Here is a 16,996-nt window from a genome sequence, read left to right on the forward strand (position 1 = left end):
AGCCAGGCTCCAGGCCCCATCACTGTAACCCCATCACTATACCAATACACCTTGCATTGGTTTGGAAATGGTGCTGAAGGTTCCAAAAACTCAGAATAAATTAGGAAAAATCAGCTGGTTCCCACTGATTTTGAGGGTTCTCCATTACTGATGGGAAGTCTTGGAAAATATCTACAGAAAAAGTGAAAACAGCAATAGCATCAAAGGTTCTGATGAAAGCAGTGTCTCATTGTGACTCAACCCTTGGAAAAAAGTCAAGACTCCTGTTTTCCCCTGCTCAGCACTGACTACTGCAGTAGAGGCAGGAAGCACAGTGGAGTTTAACTCTTGGTAAGTGTATTTAACAGCTCCCACTCCTGGGGCTCATTAACCACAAAGGAGGCGACTGTACAGAAATGGTTACAAGTCACCCAGGGAAGAACTGGCTAATGACACCAGTCTCACATTCCCAAGCCCAGAGGTAAATTACACGTACCCTTCCAAGGACTCTTTTAGTGCTGCTACAAAACTAGTAGAGCTTTTAGAAAAAAGACAGTTGAATCTTTATATTTTCTTAGCTGCCTTGTACCATCGTATGTGTACTTGATATTTTAAAAAGAAGCTCGAGATGTCATGAAATCCTCAGAAGGGTTATATAATAATCCTTTTGTACAAAGTCCTTACTAATTGTCTTCCTAATGTCTAAGGTTACTCTACTCATTTGAAAATTACTTCATTTACCAAAGGGTATTTTATAAAATATGTGGCCTGCAGAGCTTGCCTTAGCCCTGAGGGGGAAAAGGAGGATGCTTCCTCATATGTTTAGGGAGGGTTTATTCTGTATTCTTTCAACAAAGTTTCATGGAGCAGCTGCTATGTCTGGGTAACTACCTAGAGGCTGAGAGAAATGCAGGGTTAGATGGCATTAACCCTGCAGGGCAGGTTAGATTCATTCAGAAGTAATGAACTAAATACAAATAGCAGAACAGGACTTGCTGTCATATAGACGTGGTTGATGTGTTGCTACCAGTTTGGACCATCCTCATTTGTTACCTCCACTCAAGTTTCTTCCACACTGAAAACTAGCAAACAAACTGAGGAAGATAAAATTGAAGATAGAACACCACAGATAATGTTTTAAAGTCCAACTTATTTTAGTACCCTAGCTTCAAGACTCATTTTAGTATACAAACAAGTCTTATGGGAGCATACTTTCAAAGCTGAAAGTCATGAGAAAGAATTTCTAGAGAGGAGAGAAAAGATGAATTGGCTCTATGGTTCACCAAAACAAATACTTTCTGGGTAAATAAATTAGATTATGGCTCCAGATCTGCCACTTACTTGCTCTGTTAACTCTGTAAAGCACAGCCTGTCTGAGCTTCAGTTTTCTTCTTATAGGACTAACAGTACCCGCCCTGATAGGGGAGTAAAAGGAGCCATAGGTTACTCCATAACCAGATTATTTTTGGAGGGAAAACTGAGTGAGCTCATAAGCCATTAACTTTTAATTACTTTCTGTCTAGCTATTTCCTTTTCCTTTTCCTTTTTTCCTTTTTCTTTTTCTTTTCTTTCTTTCTTTCTTTTTTTTTTTTAGAGAGAGTATGTGTATGTGCTCACATGTGTGCAAATGGGGGTTGAGTGGGGTAGATGTAGAGAGAGAGAGAGAGAGAGAGAGAGAGAGAGAGAGAGAGAGAGAGAGAGAATCTTAAGCAGGCTCCTCGCCCAGCATGGAGCCTGATGCAGGGCTTGATCTCACAACCTGAGATCATGGCCTGAGCCAAAAACAAGAGTCAGATGCCTAACCAACTGAGCTGCCCAGGAACCCCAGCTATTTTCTTTATTTGTTTGTTTGAGATAATATGGAAACAGGGAGAGTGCTTCTGTAATGCTAAGTGACTTCTTACCCAAAGAATCTGGAAACACTCTTGTATCACACACCTGGCATGCACCACTTCCAGTTCTTTCTGTCTTTCCTGTCTGTAATTCTAGCCGATACTGTAGTGACTAGTTTTACATAATTTCAGGCTCAACCTGACAGTGATATGCTCTATACCCTTACTTTGCACTTCCTGCCAAAGGTTAATGCAGACACTTAGAATGCCACAGGACCCTGCTAGGCACCCAGGCAAATACAACCTAGAAATGCAAAGCGGGTAGCACCCCATGGGATAAAAATTTGACCAATAGGTAATAGGACCCCATGAATTGTTTTATTTCCCCCTTGGCTCCCAGAGAGATTGTCCTAAGAAGCTGTTATAGGGCTTCTCAGAGATGGTCTTGCAACACCAAGCAGTAAGTTGAACATAGCAATAGCTGGTTTGATCAGCATTCTTGTATTTTCCTCCATCCTTCTCTGCTTGATACTCCATATTCCTCCTTCTGGGTTATACTTCTCAACAAAGTTGTATGGTGTAAGACTTTTGTTCAAGCTCTACTTTCTGAGGAGCCAGGGCTAAGACTTACCCTAAAGCAAATGCCTCATAAAACGATAATTTTTCTCCTTAAGATATGCCCCCAGCATTCTTTACAACCTCTAAACTGTTGACCAAAGTAAAGTCTCAACCCAGCCCAAGCTCTACTCCTGGAGGGAATAGCTTACATACCAAAACAATTGCAGAAATTTGCTAATGTGACCTGCTAAGAATAGATACTACAGGTGTAGGAATGGAGTTTGAGGGTCTTCAACTCAAGGATAGAGGAAAACATATTGGTATGGGTTACCCATCCATGTTTTGGATTTGATATCCTACAAAAGAAGCCCAGGAAGCAGCTGTAATAGTCTGTTCAGATGTGTCTTGAAGCTTGGTGAAAAGAATGCTAATATCAACAATTGTGGTAGAAAGCCCATCACTCAATTTCCAGATCTAAATCCGTTCATGGAGCCATAGTTCAGTGATTAGTGGGAAGCCCAGAATCCCTTGAGGAAAGACTCTTCAATGTAACCATAAGTATATACAGGAAATATTTCTCTGATTTTTCCCCCAAATGACCTGTGGCCATTTGTTAGAGTAACTCTTGCACTGTTGAAGGGGAAACTCAGGCCCTTTAAAGTCTGTTAGATAAAGAATCAGGGCTGAAATGATACCAAGGGATCTGAAGTGCCACCAGGCATCTCCAGTAAGAGTGGGAGCTCATTGGAGCTACATCATCACAGTGGAGTTTTGGCCCACAGTTGTCTCACGGTGGGTGCAAAGTATTCACACACCCATCTTGAGGTTATTTCTTATATTCTGAGTGTATCATTGGGATAAATACATCAGCTGGTAGAACCCTCACACTAGTTCCCAACTCAGTGGTTGTAAGGTTTATTATGGTAGGAAGGGCCTAGTAGAAGCCTCTGAAACTGCTATCCTTGGCCAAGATTGTAGAACAGAAACAGCGCTGCATTCCAGGAGGAATTGCAGAGCTTAATGTCACTATCAGACTTGAAGGATACAAATGTGATAGTCATCATCATATCCCTGGTTCAATTTACCTATCTGGCCCTGAATAATCCTGAGGGAATCATGAAGAATGATATAGAACCGTCATAAAGTTAACCAGGTGGTGGCCCTAGTCACATCTGTGCCAGATGTGGTTATCTTTCTTTCAAGTGGATTAAAAGGGCCTCTGGTACTAGGTATGAGACAGTGAAACTGGTGAATGTGTTATCCTCAATGCCCATAAGGAGGAAAGATCAAAGGCAGATTACATCCACACTGTAAGGACAGCAACTCCCTTGTGAAATTTGTACTTTCTGTCCCTACAAACTTAAGGTACTGGTTTCTACTATGGGGTGAAGAAGTGGGAGGGCCACTTCTACCAGGTACACAGAAAAAGTTCCACTGAACTTGAACTGTGAACTACCACAGTGTGGAATCTTCATGCCAGTAAGCCAGCAGCAAATAAGGGAGTTGTTGTATAGGCAATTGTAGACAGTCCTGATGACTATGTGGAGCTAGAGCTACTGCTCCAGAATATGACCACGAAGGAGTATATCCAGTATCAGGAAGACTACCTTAGTTGCAGTTCTCTTGATTTTGCATACTTATTCTCTGCTTCATTCCTCTTGCCACCGCCCCCCCCCCCCTCTTGCTCCTTGCAAGCCAGAAAAGTAGTAATACAGAAGCTTTTGCCTCAGGCTCCCCTTTCAGGAGACCCCTAGTCCAGGCTGCTGTCCCGCTGGTAGGTTTCAAATGTACTTATTTGCTGAGAGAGAATTTATATGCCAGGCACTTTACATAATTTCATTTTATTTAATCATCATGATGATCTTTAGAGGTCAAATAATTATTTCTATTTTCCAGTTAGGGAGATGGTTTAAGCATCTTGCCAAAGAACCTACAGCTTACGAGTAGCAAAGCCAGGTTTTGGCCCAAGAAGTGTCTGAGTCTAAAGTTCAAGTTCAGTGCCTAAATCAGTGATGATAAAAATGAGGATTCAGAAAGAAGACAATTCCTTCTGTCACTCCAGTAACCCCCTTTGCAATACTAGTGGTTTGTTTTCACTTTAAGGTTTAGTTTTTCCTTTTAATATGCAATGTATTATACTTGTGTACTTATATACAATTTATTATATTGTATACTTTAGTATACAATATAGTTCTATACAGGCTAATATACTATGGTAATGTTAAAGACAGTGGTAGGGTTCCATCATTGTGAAACATGTGATGGAGGACATCAGAGTATTCTTTTTAACAAATCAAGATGTAAGAAGTGAATATAGAGGTAAAGTAAAAAGTCAGTTCATTAAAAGTTCTTCTCCTTCAGAAAATAATTTGTTTCTAAATAAATTCAGCACAATAAAAAACATAAGAAGAAAAATGTGAAACCTTATCATATAATTTTAAGTTTGATATGTCACCAAATAAAGCAAATGGCGGTAGAGTAGAGAGAAATATAATCCATAAAGGAAGTGAGAAAGGTTAAAAAAGTCAGCAGTAATTAGATGGTGGCTGAAGCTGAGTGGAAATTGATCTGTATTAGCTGAAGGCCATTCCTGTCTTTTAGAATGTTATACACCAGTCTATTTTGATATACAAAATGTCATTTCTGAGTCAAGGTCACTGATTCAAGACTGCAGTGGATTCCTGGTATGCACATTCTAATATCCCATACCTGCTGGCAGGTATTGAAATAGATAAGATACTTAATAAGATTGTGTGAGACTATAAGAGCTTCATTGGTTTGCTGGCTTTTTATACTTGTGGAAGCTGAAAGCACATTGACTTGATCCAATGCAAATGGAGGTGAAAGTGGTAGCCAAGCTTTTAGCTGGCATGGCCTCTGATGGTCATCTGTCCCCAGGGTTATATCTGTTCGATAGGAAGATAGATAACAGCAGGAGGCTGGGAAAACTTGCACTCTACTTAGATTCTGTTATGGTGTTACCACTGAATGTTAGGTTTTCTTATGTAATGTATCTAATAGGAAACAAAACTGCATGATGATTATAATTTTTATTATGAATGCTAGCACTATGAACCATCAGTCATTATTATGAAAGATGATGACAGTAACTACCTTTGTTCAGTGCCTACTATATTCTGGTTCTTTTTAATATAAATTGCTGTACTTAGAACTCTGGAAGGTAGATGCTGTTCTCACTTTCTACATGAGGAAACTGAGGCTTAAAGGGAATAAGTAACTTGCTTCAAATGAAGGCTGAGATAGGAAATCAACAAGGCTCTTTTCTGCTTTTTCCCTTATACAACATGGCTGCTGATTTATTTCTAGGAGTCTAACTAAGCAAGGGCAGACTTTAATAAAATCCTTCATATTCCAGACGGCGTGTTGCAGAGTAGGATTAAACCACATTTTTGGAGTGATGGGTAACTATGATTAAGGCCATGGTTGAATCAATAATAACAGCAACAAAAGTAGAGCTGATTCACTATATTGGGGCCATAATCTTTATCAAGCAATGTGAGAGATGCGTAGTCAACCATAGAAGGCCATTGAACACATGCTAAGTGAGTTCCTGGTGCTTGAGTTATATTAGAGGTTAGAGCTGTGAAAAATAAGAAAAAGTTAATACAAGAATAAATGGCATTTTTAGAAGGAGTTCTCATGTTTTAGTAGTAGTCATCAAATCAGAATGGCATTATGCTTGTGGTAATTCCTCTATTTTTTAGCAGTCTAATACATGTAGTAGTCTGGGGCAAGTATTTAAATCTGAATGAAATTCATAGATCTATATTTTGATTCTAAAGGTAATTCTTAGTTCAGAAGCTGATGGCTAATGACAGAAATTCTGTGGCCTGGGAAAAGACTTCCAGTATTTCGTTTGGGTACCTCAAACTAATGGAAGGAACATCAGTATCCTGAAGAAGCATAGTAGAGACTGGCCTGAAGGAGCATAATGTGAGATCCCCTGACTGAATCCTAAGCATTCAAAGGACATGGCATCATTCTGTCCATTCATTCAGAGATTAGACACAAAGCTGAATCAAGTCACAGTGTAAAAAGCAAGATTATGTCTGACCTCTTGGCACCTGTCAGTCTGGGATCAACCAGATGTTGACAGAAAGGATATAGATTTTGGTATCAAACCCTAATTTGGTTCCTTATTCCTTAATTGCTGCAGGTACTTTTAAACCACTTTGAATTTCTGTTTTCTCACCAGTAAACAGAAAGTGATAACATTCACCTCTCAGAAAACCCTACTAGGATTACTGGCAATATTTTCAAAGTGCTAACAAACAAAATACCTCAATATATGGTAGCTAGTGCTAGATTTACTTATTTATTTATTTTGAGAGAGAGATCAGGGGAAGGGCAGAGAGCAAAGAGGGAGAGATCAGGGGAAGGGCAGAGAGCAAAGAGGGAGAGATCAGGGGAAGGGCAGAGAGAGAGAGGGAAAGAATCTTAAGCAGGCTTCATGCCCAGCATAGAGACCAATGCAGGGCTTGATCTCAGGGTGACATCATGACCTGAGCTGAGATCAAGAGTGGAATGAACCAACTGAGCCACACAGGCACACCAGATTTATTATTAATTGTGCTTATTTTATTTGTAAAGAGTGCACAAAGAAAGCTTAGACCATTTCAGCAAGGTATAATATACAGTAACTAAATGGGCTACTGATTTTATGGTTTCCTTTCTCATTAAATTCATATTACCCTGTTTGATTCAATAATTAAGACAAAGTCATGGCAATTATTTCTAGTAATCTTTTGGAAATGTAACAATGAAATCTTCTCAAGTGTTTTAAATATGCAACACATTAAGTTGGTTTCTAAATATGTTTAATCCTGTATTCAGCTCTCAATAATAATTTGTAACCTTTTGTCATCAAGATAAGAACTACCTTTTCTTAGAAGAAGAGAGACCTTTTTTTGTTTTGTTTTAAAGAACTACTTTAAGAACCACTGAGAGATAAAGGTATTTGTTGCTTTCACTGTGAAAACTTTATGTAACTCTCAGTATCACAGAGGGAGTAAATGAACCTCTTATGAAAGATTTAGATGCAATGAATGGAGGTTAATTTATGTCATGTGCATATTTAATGCTCTGAGATTGTAGAATAACACTAGCCAAATTAATGAAAGAAGGGCCAAAGGATGAAGAAGGCCCTTTCTTTTTATTCCCCACATGTCACCAAGTGAATATATTCTAATAGTCCCATGACCTGGAGTTTACCACAGACAGGGAAGACAGTATGTTTGGTTTGGGCTGCGTGTAATTTTAGAATACAGAATTTCTTGTGTTGCATAATTTTAGAGTTCAAGGCTTGGACTGTCCAGTCTTATAGATGCTTTAAACTCTTATTAACCAAGGCTTATTCCTTTATCACCCTCAGTGCTGGTGGCACACCATGGTCAACCACTGTTACCACTAATTGCTAGTATTGAGGGGACCTTACCTCACCCATGATCCTGGATCCTACCCCTGACCAGCTGAAGAATAATGGAGGTATGAAGGTTTGTAGTACACAGGCAATAAATCATATTAGCAATAACAGAAATGAACTGGCTTACCCTCCCCCCCCCCCAAAAAAAAAAAAACTGCTCTGGAAAGGCACTTCTGCTGTACATCTCTTTGGAGAGCAGTGGTGATCCGAAGAAATGCATCCTCTTGAAAGAACCCTTTTTATTCACAGTGGAATACTCTTGAATTTTGCAGATCGTCAAACACACACAAAAAGTTTTTTTTAATAGTTGAGGAAATAAGCCTAAAGAAAATGTGTACCTAATCCTATTAGCTGACTTAATATAGAATTATTAAAAGCCTTGATATACAGGATTTAACACAATCTTTCTAGCAGGGTGTGATGTAATCTGTTTTTGTTCCTCAGCTAGCAGATGGCTTACCTTTAAGTAATTTCCAATATGTTAAGAGATCAAAAGCCATCCTCTCGCCACCGAGGCAGTAATCGTTCTTCTCTGCTGGGGGTTGCTTGGTACTGTGGTAGGGATATGCAAAGGCTCCTGGCATTTCCAAAGATAGAAGGGCGACATTTCTTCAGACTTTGAAGTTAATAATCCTTCAGAACTTAAAAAACTGAGGGATTTTTCAAAACCCTTTTAATGTTCTATATGCCATGTGCAAAAGTAAATATCTGTAAGAAATCACTGAGGGCTGGCGTGAAGCTTGGAGGAGCACTCTACAATCTCCCAAGTCATGGACTGGCACGATCTCTCACTGCTGAGGGTGTGAATAAGTTGTGCTTCCATCAAGTACTACTGTTCGGAGGATGTGATTTGTGTGTTGAATGTTTTAAGAATGATGCTAAAAATAAACTCAGTGAAATTCATTGCCTGTGCCTGCCATCGATGAGCCCAAGCAGTGGCATTATGACAGGTCTGTCTATTCCTGCCATCGAGGAGTGACTGTTTGTAAGGCTGTGAGGCTTTCAACTGCTTCCTTATGCGTTTGTTTTGTTGTTGGAATGATCTATTGGTAAAGAGAGAGGGTAAATTTGCACTCAGGATTTGCATTCAGGATCAAACATTTTCTGTTTGATCTTTACTACTAGAGAGAAAAGTGTTTTGTATCTTGACAGTTAAATATGCTTCTAATGGACCCAGAGCCTACAGTCTTTATTTGTAAAATTTAATTCATATTTTCATGATGTGCTCAGTGATAGAACCCTGCTGAATTTTGAGTGCAGACAAACCTGTGTCTCAAGGTTTGTTACCACCTTTGCTTAAGGCACTTGCTTTTTTTACAGAGAGGTTTCATTTTATTCTCTGGACCAGTTATTTTTCATGCTACTTAAAATGAATAAAAGTCTCAGTAAGAAAATATATTCCAGCCATACAGGAGCCCTAAGATTGTATCTTCCTCTTGGAGATACAATGGATTGTTTTAACTTAAATGTCAGGTCAGGTTCCTCTACTATCACCCCCTCTTTTGGTTTAGTCATTTGATGACTGGAAGTTGGCAGGCAGTTAGTTGATGGATAAATAGCACTTAACAGTCTTCAAAAGTGATAGAGGGGGAAAATTTGAAATAGAATTCAGAGGTATGTGCAAGAAGCTTGCAGGCACCAAGATCCATTTGGAAAGGAGGTAAGGGCAAATGGCGTGGAACAAGAAAAATTATGAAACGGGGACTTGAAATGCCCTAATACCATTTTACCACAACACAGAAAATCACGCATGAATACAGACTACCTATTTTCCCCAAACAGATTCACCACACTGTTTGGAGCTGTAAGTAATATCTGCTTTCTGTTCTTATGGGCAATAATATTCCTTTAGTTCTCAAAAGTTTCTACCCCTAACTATTTTACAAGATATTCCCCTTCTGAGAATTTTCTATTATTATAAGTACCCAGGAATAACTGATCCAAAGAATAAAATGAAACCTCTTCATAATCAAAGGCAAGAGCTGGTAAGAGTTAGGTGAATGATTTATCATGACTCTCACACAAATCTCCCGGCTGTTCATTGAGCTCATTCCTTCTTTCCAGAATTATTTCAATACCACTGCTCCCCATATTCTCTGGAATCTCTGATCTTGAAAACTATTGCCGTATCTCTGTTTTCTTCAGGATTAAAGGAGCCACAAGGCTAGCTCTTTTTTTGGCCCCACAGGGCGTAAAAAATATTTTCTCTCAAGTTTAACTATACTTTATTTAAGGCCACTTGCTTCCTCGTGGGTCTTTCCTAGGTTCACTACACTCGTTGTGAATGCAGGTACAGGATGTGTCACTCAAATACAAGGCTGAGAGAATGGTAGGCCACCAGTTTATCCTTTCTTCAGTCATGTATCTAAAGATAGTCTGACTTTGAATGGAATGTGTAAAACCTAATCATTAATTCCTGAGGAGTTTGGGAAAGAGTGAAATTTTGAAAGTCCGTGTTTCTGTCAGCTTGGATAATAATTGCCCATCTTCTGAGATGAGAGAGGTAAAGTAGTCAACCCTCATTGGACTAGGTAAATGAGATTGAGAGAGGAGTGGAAGGGTAGTCATGTAAAGTGAAAACTTAAGCATAGAAACAAAACTAGAGTTATAGCTTAGTCATTCAGTATTGTCATAAGTGTTGTTAAGGAACAACATGATCTACAACTGGCTCACTCCCAAAAATTGCTTAATACTTAAGGAATAGTTGTTTGCTTCTTCTCCCCGCCCCCCCCCCCCCCCCCCCCCACCTAAAAGAGAGGACTCAAGGCTTGAGATTTCTGGGCTTGCTGTTAGGAGGAAGAAATGAGTAAGAGACTGAGTGGGAGGACATTGTCTTTTCTGCTTCGATTCCTTGCAAACAGAGCTGATCTCCTAACCCCTTCTGTTTGTCTTCAAGGAAGTTACAGTTAGCAATAATTAGCCAGTGACTAATTATTCAGCTCCCCTTCCCCATAGGTCTGTGCCCCCACATCCCTGCTGGACCTGAACCATAGTTAATCCATGAATCTATAAGTCAACTGTGGATAACGTCAAATTGATTCTGTTTGTCGGATAATTAGGTATCTAGTTTTGAAACATGGGATAATTTTAGATCATGCACCAATGTGACACTCAGCTCACAAGAAAATTGTGATAACTCTCATAGAGTTCTGATTCCTTGAAAGGAAAATAGTGCATAAACTACAAGGCTAGCTCTTTTTTTTTTTTTTTTTTGGCCCCACAGGGCATAAAAATATTTTCTCTCAAGCTGAGGTATAGAAACATATGCTCTCCAAGTGATATTAGCTTGTGGAAAGTTGATAATTACCAACCTCCTTCTCCATCTTCCTGTTTCACAGGCCAGGGAATGGGTTAATTTTCTACACTCTGGACTCAGACTCTGGATTCCTATTCTTGTTCTTTTGTTTAAAATACTGGGAAAAAACCTACCTGGAGTGCATGCAGAATCACAGTGCCAAGAAGGACCTTTGGAGGTCAATAAATTCATCTCTCTGCCTTTCTGTAGGACTATGCCCCATGCCACCCAGTTGAGAACTCCTGGGATTTTGAGGCAGTGTAGGATGCATGTGGAATATCTTCTGACTCCAGCACACAGTCAAAAACTCAGCCCAGCAGTGAATGCACAGCACTTTCTGTCTTCCTACTGTGCCCTGAGTAAAGACTTTTCACTTCATACATCATTCACAACTTGCTACAGGGATTTCACAAAGCCAGTACATACCCTTTACACAAAGAAAAAGAAGAAAAAGAACAGGTCTAGGGAAAAAGGAAAAAACAAAGATGTGTCTGCCAACTGTAGCATTATCAACATGGAAATTAACAAGGCACAGTGTAGTTCGGGATATTAATTAAACAAATGGAGCTTCTTACTCTATTCACACATTTCACATTTCAATAACAGAGTCAAACATAGTTAGGCAGTTTCATTTTCTTACTGGGCTCTGGTGCCCTGAGGAGCAAGGCAAAAGAAGATGGAAATTGGAAGCTCCTCTTCCCCTAGGGAGATGCTGAGTTAGTCCCATCTGACTCAAAAAATCCCAGGGTCCTAGAGTTGAGTGCCACATAAAGGTACTAGAGATACTGTCAGTGCTGGGTGTGCCCCCAGCTGTGCCCCCAGCTGCCCCCAGTGACTGAAGGAAAAGGCCCCAGGAGAGGAAGGGGCATCTTCATTTGAGTCTTGGAATGTCCCAAGCCAGGATTTCTCACAAAGAGGTGAAAAGACAACTTATTTATTGCTAATACTTGAGGGATTTTTCTTTTTCCACAAGATGATGGCTATAAGCATGATTATTTTCTGACTGACACTTCTAAATACTAATTAGAACCCCCATTCTAATATTGTATTATATTTTATATTACATACTGGTTGGGCGTCATAGTAACTTGATGGGCAGATTTGCATGGAAGAAATCGAGATTTAGTCAGAAAAATTAATCATAGAGCTATTAGTTTCCAAGTAGTGAATTAATTTAGGAAAACTACTAGATAGGTAATTTTCATTGTCTTTTCCTTTTCCTCTTGAGAAATACAGTATGTTGATTTTTGAAGCTTAATTTAAAAAAGTCTGGAGCTATAAGCCTGGCTTTATTATTACTGAGTCATCTTAGGCACTAATAGCTCATTCTCTTCTCTTGACTTACATTCACCCATGTCCTTTTCCCTAAGGCTTCATGAAGAAATGAAGGACAAGTTGTTTTCTACATCTTGGTCCTAGATCTAAAAGCCCACGAAGTCCAAGTCCACTGACCTGTAGACTGAGCCTAGGCTCACCATTCAAGTTACTAAAAACCAGGTGGTGAGTATATAGTGTTCCAGGATGTGTCTGCCCTGCCCCACTGTCCTTAGCTTGCCAGGCCCGGTAGCCCTTCCCACACCACCTGCCACAGACATGCAAAGAACTTGGGTAACCATACATGACCTCCACTTACTCACCAAGCTCTGCCTTTTTCTTGACTCTCTGGTTTCTTGATCCCCATCTTTTCTTGATCTTTTTCCTGGTCTCCCACATCCTCTCCTGACTCTGGGTGTGGGGTATCTATTCTGATTCCTCTTTCTGCATTATTAGAAACTAATCCATAGACTGCCCCCAGCAACTCTGAGTTTGACCCATTTCCCTGACTTTGGAATTCTCACAGTTCTGAACAGAGCTCCTTCCATCAGACTAGCCCTGGGGGTTGTGTTGGCTCTTATCCCATTTGTAATTGGGAATTGGGGTCTTCTGGCTAAGACCAAGCAGTTAGGGGAGTAGAGTGGAAACTTCTCAGAGAACTCTGATTTTTAAATTCCCTTCCTCAGACAAGAGATCAGTCCTATAACAGCAAACTGAAGACTAGAAGATCTTTGGGGGAGAACCAAATTCACTGTGTCATTCAGTCACATTAATTCAATAAACATTTGTTGTTTCAACTGCATGCCATGCATTGTACTAGATTTAAGATGCTGGGAGGTTCTCAGTGTTTTGTACTGCTCAAGAGAATATGGCAAAATACCTATCCCATATGGGCTTAGAATGGGCTTAGAATAAAATCACTGCAGGGGCACCTGGGTTACTCAGTCTGTTGAGTGTCCTACTTCGGCTCAGGTCATGATCTTATGACTCATGAGTTCGAGCCCTGTATTGGGCTCGATTGCTGACAGCTCACAGCCTGAAGCCTGCTTCAGATTCTGTGTCTCCCTCTCTCTCTCTGCCCCTCCCCTCCTCACTCTCTCTTTCTCTTTCTCTCAAAATAAATAAACATTTAAAAATTATTTTAAAAAAAGAAAATCACTGCAGAATGTTGCGATTTTATTTGGCAACCAACAATCAAAGTGTCTGATTGTTGCCATGACCCAGATGCCAACAATGTGTTACTCAGAAGGTCACAACGACAGATTGCTTATAAAAAAACGTTACGTGTAAACCTTGGCTAGAAAGAAGGATGTCAGGACAATGTCTCCCATTATCTCTCCCTGTGATTACTTCTAATGATTATTCTGAGATCTGTCTGCTTCATGAGACCTGGCTATATGAGCCCAACAGGGCGATTTATCTCTTCATCATCATTTAGCTTCTGGATTCTAATATTCACTATATGTTTGATTGGCTTATCTGTCTCTTGACTGAAACCTAGTCAAGAGGAAATCCATGATCATAAGATGATGGAACAGATATTTAAATCTCTTAGTACAAGTGGCTGGCTTTGTTTTCCTTTATTTTATAGCAAAGCAAAGCATAGTTGCAGTTGGGTAGTATGGTTTATAATAGGACCCTATATTTGGGCTCCTGGCGCTCAGTTTCCCGAGGAAGAAACAGAAGCGTCACTTGACAAGAAGAGAGTAATAGAATGTGCTCACATAAAAATGAGTTTTGAGTGTCTGTCTGGTAGCTTGAAAAGGTGACAAATAGTGTAAGGCTTATAAATGAATGGGATGCCAATGATTTCACTGCAGAAACACTACAGTGGTTTATTTTCAGTGGTACTGCAGGTAGAGACCAACTTAATGAAAGTTCTTCATAAAGGCAACATAGATTGAATAGTTTGGAAACTGAAGAGACAAATCCTTTAGATAAAAAGATTTATAGGGTTTTTATGGGCAGCCTCATTCAGTCACCTATTATTACCTCAGAGGTCTTTAATAACTCTCTGGTACCTTTAATGAAAAGCTTTCCTTAACAAAGATACTACTTTAAAAAAGACAACTTTTAAATACTAACTTGAAAGATACAGAGAAGATATTGAAAATCAATTGAAGAACCATAAGCCCGTTGCCTTACTGTGATTGTGAGAGATTTGGAAGAATTCTTGCCCAAATTGTGCTAGATTTGTAAAGACTTCCATAATAACATTTGTATTCAGACCAGCTTTTGTTCAAAGCACTGAAACATCCTTATGGGAGGCATGCAAGAGAAGGACATGATTAAGACAGTAGTTTTTTTGTTTTGTTTTGTTTTTTGTTTTTATAACTTTGGCAACAGAGTGGTTCCCTAGGAGTCTCTAACTACATTTTCCCCCACATATATCACTAAGGGAAATGTTGGTGTCTTGGAAGGTGAGCAGAGGGCTGCCTGGGATAGGAGAGGAGGAAAATACCAGTGAAACCCAGCTGTTCTCCATTAGTGCTCCCATCAGTGTTCCCAAACTAGACTAACAGGAGCCAGTGTTTGTAATGTGGATCATGTTCTATCATTGGTGTCTCTTTTATAGGGTCACTAATCCCATTCATGAGCTAATCACCTCCCAAAAGTCTCACATCCACATATCATCACATTGGGGAATTAGGTTTCAGCATATGAATTTAGAGAAGATACAAATATTCAGTCTATAGCAATATATTTTTCTTCAGTGAATGCCCTCCCAAAAATTTGATGCAATAAAAATAAGTAACAGCACAAATAATATGTAATAGAAGAAAAGATCATGCTTATAATATTATAAAAAGTTTGAACACCAAAGAACATTCCTATAAAAAATTTTCAAGACATGTCTGAAAATAAGATTTTTTTGAATAAATGAAGATGTATACAATGTTCATAGACAAAAAGAACTCCCTGCAATTCAGTAGCTTACAGTCATGCTTACAGAAACTTGGCTGCAAGTGTGAACCAGCCATCTGTGGTCCATTCTATCATGGGAGAACAGTGCCAGCTCTAGGACTCAGTAGGTCAGAGTCAGACTGTAGAAGAATCTCACATTTAGCAGAGAGTTGGAGACAGAACTGTAAAATATGGATACTACCTGGCATTCTACTTGATAAGACATAAAGGGAAAGTAAAATTCTCTGATCAGTGTCTGTATCTTAATGTTATATAATTTCTACCCCATTATGTTTTCAAAAAGAATCAAACTGCAGTATTGTCTAGAAGGAGAAAATGGCTCTAACTTTAGTAGAATCTAGACAAATGACATGCCTTACTAGATAATGAGACACAAAAGAACACTTATAGTATCAATCTATTTATATAAAATTCATAAACAGACATCATTACACTCTAGAGTTTTGGGATATATAGTTCAGTGGCAAAAGTATTAAGAGAAGTGGTGATAACTAGAAAAGTCAGGAAATGGTAGCCTTTGAGGGAAGGAAGGAGATTGGGATTGGGAAGGAATCCCAGGGGAGCTTCTGGGATATTGGTAATAGTTTCTTTCTTTCTTTCTTTTTTTTTTTTTTTTTTGAGTATAGTTGACACACATGTTACATTAGTTTCAGGTATAGAACATAGTGATTAGACAAACTTATGCGTTTTGCTGTTTTCATCACAAGTGTAGATAGTAGCTACCATACAACACTATTACAATACCATTGATTATTATCCTTATGCTGTTCCCTTTATTCCCATGATCTATTATTCAATAACTGGAAGCATGTATCTCCCCTTCACCCATTTTGCCAATCCTCCACCTCCTCCCCTCTGGCAACCGTCAATTTGTTTTCTCTAGGGATATTGGTAATGGTTTCTTGATCTGGTTTATAGTCATATAGGTGACACTTATTAAACACATATTTAAATTTTATCACTTTTCTACATGTGAGATATTTAACAATTCTGTAGATAGTTAAAAAATAAGTTAGATATTTTGTATACCTTTTCTTGGTAGGTCAAGGACATGTGTCTTTGGACCATGAATTTCCTTTCCCTATGGGTGGGCTTCCTCTGAGGCCCAGAACTCCTCATAATTCAGGCTCACTGCATATAACACTTCATGTTAGGAAATAAATACCTCTTGGTCCTGAGATACTTTGCAGTTCACATGAAACTGAGCTAGCTCAACATCCTCGATTTTAGAAATTTGGATTTATTTCTCCTCAGGGGATATATCATGAGTCTCTAATTGACTTTTATCTTTTACTCTACTTTTAAAATGAATCAAGTCTGTTTTGAAGTATATTTTTGATCTAGTGAAATACAGAGTACTATTGATTAGATATTCTGAGTGTCATCTGTTTGTTATCATTTAGTAATGTGATAGGCCTTTATGTCCACTTTGGGGGCTTTTTAAAAAAAATTTCTTATTTACCAACATTGCAAAATCAATCAAATGTGAGCTAAAGCAAAGGCAACTTGAATGACCCCAAACTGAGATTTGAGCTGCCAAAATAAGCAGTAAAAAATTTTACTAGCTCTAGTGAGTTTCAGAAAGATAACAGTTATAAACTTTATTTCAAGTAAGTTTCTGAAAGATCTGGAAACATGATTATCAGAATG

The 16,996-nt window shown here is 39.0% G+C and overlaps 1 long non-coding RNA gene across 4 annotated transcripts in view; it reads left to right on the plus strand.

Annotated features, from left to right (window-relative positions):
- Positions 1–290: 290 nt before the first annotated feature.
- LOC132679879 (uncharacterized) overlaps positions 291–16,996 on the plus strand; it is a 297,655-nt gene continuing 280,949 nt past the window's right edge. For 3 of the 4 annotated variants that reach the window (XR_013553995.1, XR_013553996.2, XR_009610376.3), the window contains exons 1-3: positions 291–330; positions 7,762–7,874; positions 12,478–12,607. This is a non-coding gene — a long non-coding RNA (uncharacterized LOC132679879). The remainder of the gene's footprint in view (positions 331–7,761; positions 7,875–12,477; positions 12,608–16,996) is intronic. The other variant, XR_013553997.1, reaches the window with a different exon arrangement.

This window comes from Panthera onca, chromosome A2, assembly GCF_046562875.1.
Source record: "Panthera onca isolate mPanOnc1 chromosome A2, mPanOnc1 haplotype 2, whole genome shotgun sequence".
In the NCBI taxonomy this organism is placed as follows: domain Eukaryota; kingdom Metazoa; phylum Chordata; class Mammalia; order Carnivora; family Felidae; genus Panthera; species Panthera onca.